At 35.8% G+C, this 9,065-nt stretch overlaps 1 long non-coding RNA gene across 1 annotated transcript; it reads right to left on the minus strand.

The window, feature by feature from the left end:
• Positions 1–5,145: 5,145 nt before the first annotated feature.
• Positions 5,146–6,525, minus strand: LOC148771272 (uncharacterized). The gene is made up of 4 exons (XR_016031058.1): positions 6,386–6,525; positions 5,966–6,299; positions 5,834–5,865; positions 5,146–5,723 (listed from the first exon to the last, which is right to left on the minus strand). It is a non-coding gene; the product is annotated as an uncharacterized LOC148771272 (long non-coding RNA).
• Between the last annotated feature and the right edge of the window lie 2,540 nt (positions 6,526–9,065).

The following is a 9,065-nucleotide window of genomic DNA, read 5'->3' on the forward strand; positions in this document are numbered from 1 at the left end:
GAGAAAAGGAAAAGAATAGGCGAACGTATTAGTGAACTTTCTAAATCGGGAAGTTTCCAAATTTAGAAAGTCCACTGAACTAGGGTTTCCACTTTTGGAAAGTTGGAAAATAAGAGGTGGCACTCGTAATGACGAGGAAATTATAATGACTCCGAAAATGTAATCGTTACAATTTTCCGATCATTGAATTATGAGAAACGAGCGATTAAAGGAACTAACGAGCTTAAGCTGTTGGGCCCAGTCCAACTTAACCCCGCTAGGGTTTTATGCAAGACACTATAAATACAAGATTTATAGGTCTTGCACAAACACAAGAAACCCTAACCCTAGAGCGGCCGTCCCCTCTCTCTCTCGCCCTCTCTGCCGCGCGGCCACCTCCGCCGTTGGCGCCGCCCCGTCGCCGGAATCGGCCATCCCTTGGCCGATCCATTTCGGTATTCTTTTCTCCTTTCTTTTTCTTCCGTTAATTCTAACTACTTCGTGTCTAGTGCCACGTTTTAGTAGATCGAAGTATACGAGGTGAAATCCGAGAGGAGGAAGACCGTAGATCGAAGAATCGAGGAGCAACGCACGAGCCGAAGCCGCGCGCTGCCCCACGCGCCGCCCCGAAGCCGCGCGTACACCACACGCGCCGCCGTGACCTCACGCGCCGCTGCTGCCGCTGCACCGCTGCTGCCCCGATTCTACGGATTGGTTTCCGTAGTAATCACGACGTGATAATCGCTCCTACCTCACGCGTCAAGAGGTAAATGTACGAAACCCTAGTTTCGTTTGAGTTTTGTTTAAACTATGATTTCATGTTTGTTTTGTATGATTTTATGTGATTATGTGTAATCGTTATAAATCATTGCAAGCCTGTTATTTGGTTTAAATTACGAGCATGTTAATTGATTTAAATATGGATTGAATTTATTAGCATGTATGTTGTTTTAATTTCGCTGGAAGCGCAAAGGTACGCAATTAATTGAATTTAATTTATCGGGCACGTTCTTATGTGTTTTTAAAGTCGTTTAAATCGCATAAATTTTTGTTTTCCGCTGCGTATGCGTGCCCGAAACCCAACAGTGGTATCAGAGCTCGTTGCGCAATTAATTGCGTTCATGTTTATATGCTATGATTTTATGCATGTTCGATTTATAAAAGTAGTGTTTGTCGTATTATGTAATTGGGAGTTTTCGTAAGTTTAAAATATTTTTGAAATATTGTTTAGAAATTTTTCAGCTTTAAAATTGTTTCTTGGATGGTTCTGTTTTTTCTTTCAGCAATGCCATTTTGCTGAGGAGTTTTTGGAGCAGAAAATTCATGTTTTATACCCTTTTTATTACAAAAAGCAAAAAATAAAGCATTCTCAAATTATTTTCCATGATCAGATCTTATTCTACGAACTGACACTTGAAATTGAGTTCTAACAAACCTGTACAAATTTTTGAAAACTTCAAAAGTGTCTGATTTTTCTCTTAAAAAATATACCCAAGTATATCTTGAAAAATCATCAACACATACAAAGACATATTTTTTACCACTTAGACTTTCTACCTCTATAGGACCCATAAGATCCATATGTACAAGTTCAAAACAAATAGTGGTACCAACGTGTTGCAACACTTTGTGTGGTACTCTGGTTTGCTTTCCCTTCTGGCACATTCCACATATAGGAATATCCTTGATCTTGAGATCTGGTACTCCTCTTATGGCATTGTACTTGTTGAGCAGCTTCAGATTTTTGAAGTTTGTGTGTCCTAGTTTCTGGTGCCACAGCTCTACTTCACTTACTCTTGAGCTCTTGCATGAGATGGTGTCACCTGTTTGATAGCAATGATCCATTGATCTGGAACCTGTAAGTACACAATGATTTTGTTTATCAAACACAGAACAGCAGTATTTATCAAATTCTACACGTAGATCATCATCACACAATTGACTGATACTGATGAGGTTTGACCCCAATCCTTCAACATGTAGAACATTTGAAAGTTTTGGAAGTCCCTCAATACTGAGTGTTCCACGTCCAACCACTTTGCCTTTAGCTCCTCCTCCATAGGTTACACGTCCTCCATTAAGTGTGTGGTAGTTTGATAGAAATTCCTTTGTTCCAGTCATGTGCCTAGAGCATCCACTATCAAAGTACCATGAACCTGAAATGTTAGCATTTAAAGAGGTGTATACTGCCTTGCACAAGAGTTTGTCTTTGGGAGTCCATACTTTACACTCCTTTATGATAGATTCTACCTTTTTCTTTGAGGTGTTCCTTGGAATGATGTGGCTTATTTTATACAACATTTTGTCACTACTGAGTTTTTCACAAAATGGACGAATGTGTCCTGGTGAGAAACAGTAATGACAAACATAACCTCTTATTCTGGAATCTGGAGTGATGACTGTGGACTTTCTGCATTTCTTTCTGTTTGCACCCTTTTCTTTTACAAAGACAATTTCTTTCTTCTTTACTGGCTTCATTTGTTTTTTGAACCCTAGCCCTTCATGTTTGTAGTGCTTTTCCATTGACACAATCTCTTCGAGTTTAGTTGTGCCAGTATTCATCCTCTTGATTGCTAGAGTTGCCTTTTTGAGTTCATCTTTCACCTTTGCCAGTTCAAGATCCTTTTTGGTGATTCCAATCTCCAAATGTGTGATTGTTTCTTTAAGGGAGGAGTTTTCCTTGTTGGCTGCATCTAGAGCTTGAGTCTTCTTCTCCAGGTCAAGAACCAGTTTCTTACACATCTCATCACTAACTGCTTCATTACTGGATTCTGCTGCATTTAAAGAAATAGAGTTTAAACATGTATAATGATCAGTATTTAACTCAGAAATTTCAGTTACTGAAAGTGTTTCAGAAAGTGTTGCAGCATCCAGAGAAACTCCTTGTGATTCTGTTTCAGAAGCATTTTCAGTGATGTATCTGACAGAGAGAGCTTGTTTAGTGGATTGTTGTTCCTCTGTCTGTTCAGGTTGCTCTTTCTCCTCATCACTGACAGCACAAATCAAACTCATTCCTCTTCTCCTCAAGGTATTTGCACACTCATTAGCATAATGTCCAAATCCTGAACAAGCCCTGCATTTAATGTGATCCAAGTTAGGTGGTTCAGAATTTGAACGAAGAAATGAAGAATTTTTTAAAGTGTTTTGAGAAGATGTTTGAGGAAATGTTCTCTGTGGAGTAGATCTGTTCCGGGGCTGAGTTTGTCGATTCTGTGGAGAGCCATCTGGAAATAATTGTCTGGGCTTGATTCCACTTCGCCTGTATGCCCTATTGAATTTCTGAATTTGGAATGCAACATTGTTGAGACATTCCTCTGCATCATCATCATATTCCGGAGCAACATCTTCCTTCTCTAATTCTGCCTGGAGTGCATTTGAGATAGCCTTTCCTTTCTCCTTTCTCTGATCTTCAAAGTTCATCTCTCTAGACTTTAGACTACCAATTAATTCGTCCAGTCGTAGAGATGATGTATCTTTAGCCTCCTCAATAGCAGTAACCGTCATGCTAAACCTTTCCGGAAGAGTTCTTAATACCTTATTCACCAGTGTCTCGTTGCTCAAGGGACCACCTAAGGATTGAAATTCATTAGCTAAATCAATCAATTTCTCATTGTACTGAGAAATTGTTTCAGTTTCCTCCATTCTCAGTCTCTCAAATTTGGAAGAGAGTAATCTGAGCTTAGTTCTTCTGACACTGTCTGATCCCTCACAATGTAGCTGAAGAACTTCCCAAGCATCCTTCGCAGAAGTGCACACTGAGATCAATTTAAACATTGTTAAATCTACTGAATTAAAAATCGCATTTAACGCCTTTGAGTTTTGGTTAGCATTTGATAGATCGTCTGGTGTCCACCGTAATTCTGGTGTTGGAAACACATCCCCATCCGCATCTGTGATAGTTGGTGGCTTCCATCCAGTGAGAATAGATCTCCAGGCTCTCTCATCAATGGCTTTGATGTACGCCCTCATCTTGACTTTCCAGTAGGTGTAGTTTGTGCCGTCGAGTACAGGAGGTCGCATAGAAGCAGTCATCTGAGTATCCATCACGAATTCGTTTCTGAAAAAAAGGAACAAACACTTAGTATATGTCAAGTGTTGGCTCTTGATGCCAATCGAAAGAATTTATGGTCCCGAATTCGTTTAATACAGAGGTGTTGTCTTAAGTGTTATGACACTTGAACAAACATGCAGCGGAATTCTAAATCAATACTCAGAATTTAAAAATGTTCACAAGTAAAGACTTGTGAACTTGCCCTTTACAGGACGGATAAAATATATTAAAATCAGTATTCCAAGAATACAAACAGAAGAAGTGCGAAAACTTCTTCCTCACAAATGAATCATTCTCATGATCATTCTTACAATCAAATCTAGATACTAAAAGAAAAATATTAAAAATTATAGATTTCAAAGAATGTACTCATAAGGAGTACGTACAACAGATCCTAGAAACACACTAAAATTCTCGAGATTAAAACTTCAGCTCTCTTTTTGTTTCTTCGAAATCTGTATTATTCTTGAGTCTTGAGTTTGGTATTTATAGACTTTCCAAGCTTCCACTACTCAGCCCATGATCTGCAAGAAAACCAACCACAAGAGCACTCAAGAAAATGGGTTAGTGGGTTAGTTAGGAGGTTAAAATAAAATCCACAATTAAACCCACTAAGCACTACTTAGCCCACTAAGTCATAACACATAGCCCACTAAGTCACAACTAAAATTTAGTTTGAAAGTAAGAGAGTTAAAAACACTTTTGTTTAAAGAACAACGTGTTTCACATTTCATATGCCTTTTTAATAGAACCGGACGTTTTCCCAATTGTGTCAATGCCTATTCCCCGAACTAAAAAAAAATCCATGAAAAGACACTACAAGGGGTTGGTGTAAGACGAAAACAAACATTAGAGGATTTTTGATAATTACGAATAGATCAGGATTCTCTAAACTAAATTCATTTTTCTTATAATTAAAATTTTCATCCCAACTTTTGGAATTCTGATTCCTTTTCAGCATTTTTTGTGTTGTAAACTGAATCAAACATTGGGTTTCAATTTATGATCAAATTTTAAATTTCGACCGATTCCACCGGTTTATTCGAAAACTACATTCAAAAAATATATATATATATATATATATAATATATAAAAAAATATGTAGTCTCAATCAATAACATGAAATTTTTTGCTAATATATAATATAAATAAGATGAATATTTTCTTGACAATTAAAAAATCTAACATGTAGGGATATAAAAAGGATCGAATGAAAAAAAATAAAAAAAATACACCTAATTATATATACTAAATTGAATTAGAGTGAATGTAAGACGATGAAGATAAGATATATGTAAATACTATTGGGATACCACCAATTGAAGATGATTATCATGATGAGGTGTAATTACTGCAGGTGATGCTTCGTTATCTTGAATACGGTCGAAAATGGCGTTGGCTTCGATATGGTCGAATAATAACCTGACTAACATGTTCCGACTCCACGCGCGCACGCAACTTTGGCACCCACTATGGAGTAAAACCATCACAATAACTTTTTCGACGATCAGAATAAAACAAACCGTGGCCATAACAACTGCAGCGACAGCCATAGGAAGAACCTCCGGTTTTTTAAATTTTTTTACGAGAAAAGTCATAGAGCAAGCGAGAAATATCGACTCGATGAAAACCACAATCCGGATGTCCATATAAATGTAATACTCGTTCATCAACTCTATCTTTGTATCTGAATCTGCAGTACGTACACATAAAACATCAAACTTATATATACATATTATTGTAGTGTACGTACTGTACTTGGTGCATGCATGCATGCATGTTTAACTAACCAATATTAATTACCACTGAGTTTGCTCTATTTGCTGTTGAGGTATCTGTGTACGAATGAAGAATATATTAAGTAATATGGTAAATGGTATATAGCTAGTCATGATGAGTTATAACTAGTAGATATAGTTAAATTGAATTAATTACCGTGAGACGAGCGATGTCGTCTAGTTTGGAGAATATCGTCGCGATAGACAGTGCCGTATAATAAGCTGACAAGTGTGTTCCGACTCCATGCGCTCAAGATATCAAAACGTCCAATATGTAGCAAATACGTAAAATAAGCTTTTCCGACTCCCTGAATAACACTAATCGCGGCCAACACGGTTCCGAGGGCAAGCACATAAGCATATAGTTTGTTGAATAATATTAGTCCATACACCGAAGTCGAAACAATTAGCATTGCGATAAAAAAATTCCCAAAGCATGTTATACAGCATATGCCAATTCTCTTTCATTAACTCCCCTTTAGCTTTTGAATCTGCACCATCAACATAAATCCCGATTAATAATTAATTATTAATCGTTGTTTAATTTAATTGAATTAATTAGCGATTAACGACTTACCAATCACAAGCGAGGAGGAGATTGGCCTTGTTGTTGTTATTGTAAGGTTTCCCGCCATTGTGTGTGCAGTACTGCGTGTGTTATCAAGAATTGCAGATTTTTGTTAATCTAATGTGGACAAGAAGAAAAATTAAATACTTACGTTGGATTTTCCTAGAGATTAATGGCAATCATGAACACATACAGCGTAGTATATATATATATATATATATATATATATATATATATATATATATATATATCTATATATATATATATATATATATATATTGGCACATATTTTTCCTTTTGGTACGTATTTAATTTCTCATATTTAATTATCAAAAAACAATTTTAATTTATGCATGATAATAATATCAATTCTTACCATATAAAATAGTGAAATATGTGTTGTACCTTTCCAAAATAAATTAATTGCCATGCATGCATGCGTAAAATTAAGAAACTACGTACCAAATATAATTCACGTAGAAAAATTGTGGTTGTTGGAAATAGAATCTATGCCAAAAAGGAAACAAAAAATCGAAAGCAGAATCTACTACTCAAGTTGATGGTTCTCATTCCAAAAATACTGGTCATGTTGCCTAAGATACAAAATAATACCTAAAAATAGATAATCAAAATTGGTCTATATATACACTGAATTACTATCATCAATCAAATTAAATACGTACTCAATAAAAAAGTAGAAAATATCGAAAAAAAGGAGGAGGCGTCCACATATGGTTGAAATGGCGGGTTGGGACCATCCACATATGGTTGAAATGGCGGGATGGGAGCTTCCACATATGGTTGAAGAGATGGGTTGGGAGCGTCCATATATGGTTGAAATGGCGGGTTGGGAGCGTCCACATATAGTTGAAATGGCGGGTTGGGACCGTTGACATATGGGAGCGTCCACTTATGGTTGAAATGGCGGGATGGGAGCGTCCACATATGGTTGAAGAGATGGCGGGAGAGGGAGATGAAGAAGGTGGTTTGGAGCGTCCACAGATGGTTGAAGAGATGGCGGGAGAGGGAGATGAAGAAGCTGGTTGGGAGCGTCCACAGATGGTTGCCGGAGCACAAGTCGGAGGACGAGCCATGTTCTTACTTAGTTTGTTGCAGGTAATTACTTATCAAAAAAAATTCCATCGATATATATTTATATTCAATAATTTTGTAAAAAGAAAGTATTTATTATTATATGAATCATCAGGTGATTGTGGCATGTGTGACAATGGGCCGGGTGTGGAGATCTTATTGGTAATGGGAGTAGGTGGGGCAAAACATCGAACAAGTTTGTTGTAGGTGGCGCTGTTCACATCAACTATCTCGGTGTGTTTGGTTCTGTGTCGTTATCGAGTTGACAATAACCCGATGATGACGTGGTTTGGTTATGCTATGACGGTTGGCTTCTCTGCACATAGTAAGCAGCACGTTCCACTTGCATTTTAATTTGTGTATATATTGTAAGACCAAAACTAGTTGACTTAGTCATATTCGGCGTAGTAAACTTGTGGGGAAAACAATCAATTTTTCCGTTTATAAGAATTTAAGAAAATATTAAAAAAATATGAAAAATAAAAAATAATTAAAGAAGATTTGGGGTTTTTTTCCAAAAAAATTAATTGCCATGCCATGCATGCATGCATAAAATTAAGAAACTACGTACCAAATATAATTCACGTAGAATTATTGTAGTTGTTGGAAATAGAATCTATGCCAAAAAGGAAACAAAATATCAAAAGCAGAGTCTACTAGACATGGCCACGGGGCGGGGCGGGTCGGGTCCGGGTCCGGGTCCGACTTTTCGGGGACCCGAAACCGACCTGCGGGGAGGCGGGTCCGGGTCCGGGGCGGGTCCACCCGGGTCCATCCGGGTCCGGGTCGGGTCCGGGTCCACCCGGTTTTTCAATTTTATTTTTTTTTTTCTTTTTTTTTTTTGTTTTTTTTATATTTATAAGAAAGGAAAAAAAATTATATTGAAACTTGAAAAAATATGAGATTAACTTTAAATTCAAAATAAAAAATAATTGAATTTAAATACTAAACAATTTTAGAAAAAAATGAAACGATTAAGACTTTGAGACATAAATTAAATAAAATTAAAGTTGTGAAAATTGAATTTTGGGTATTTATAAGTGAAAGTAATAAGTGAGAAATTTTTCAAAATTTCAAAATTCTAAAAATATCAAAATTCAATCTTTCTTTTAAATTAAATCGTAATTTTTTTATATTTTTCAAAATTAAATATATATGCATTTGTTACTAGTCGAGATTTTTTATATTAATAATTTATAAATATTAATAAGTTCTTGTTAACAATTGAGGTTAATCGATTTAAATTTGTTACTAGTCGAGATTTATATTTTTAATTAATCATCTTATGATAAGATACTCAATAATATTAATAAGTTCTTGTCAATAGTTGAGGTTAATCGATTTAAATTAATTGAAATGAGTTCTAATCTATTTTTTTAAATAAACATATTATTTTATTTTTCATTCGATTTTTTCACACGGTCGATTTTAATAACATAGTTAATTTGTAATAAGTCAACACATTTGTTTATATATTGAATTGATTCAATACTTTATATTTTTCAATAGTGGAGATTATATTGATATAGTAATTAATAATAGATGTTTTGATGTATTGAACCGTGATTCTATATATTATTTTAAAAGTTTCTTATAT

Source organism: Erythranthe guttata, chromosome 4 (genome assembly GCF_056151865.1).
Source record: "Erythranthe guttata isolate IM_541 chromosome 4, IM_541, whole genome shotgun sequence".
In the NCBI taxonomy this organism is placed as follows: domain Eukaryota; kingdom Viridiplantae; phylum Streptophyta; class Magnoliopsida; order Lamiales; family Phrymaceae; genus Erythranthe; species Erythranthe guttata.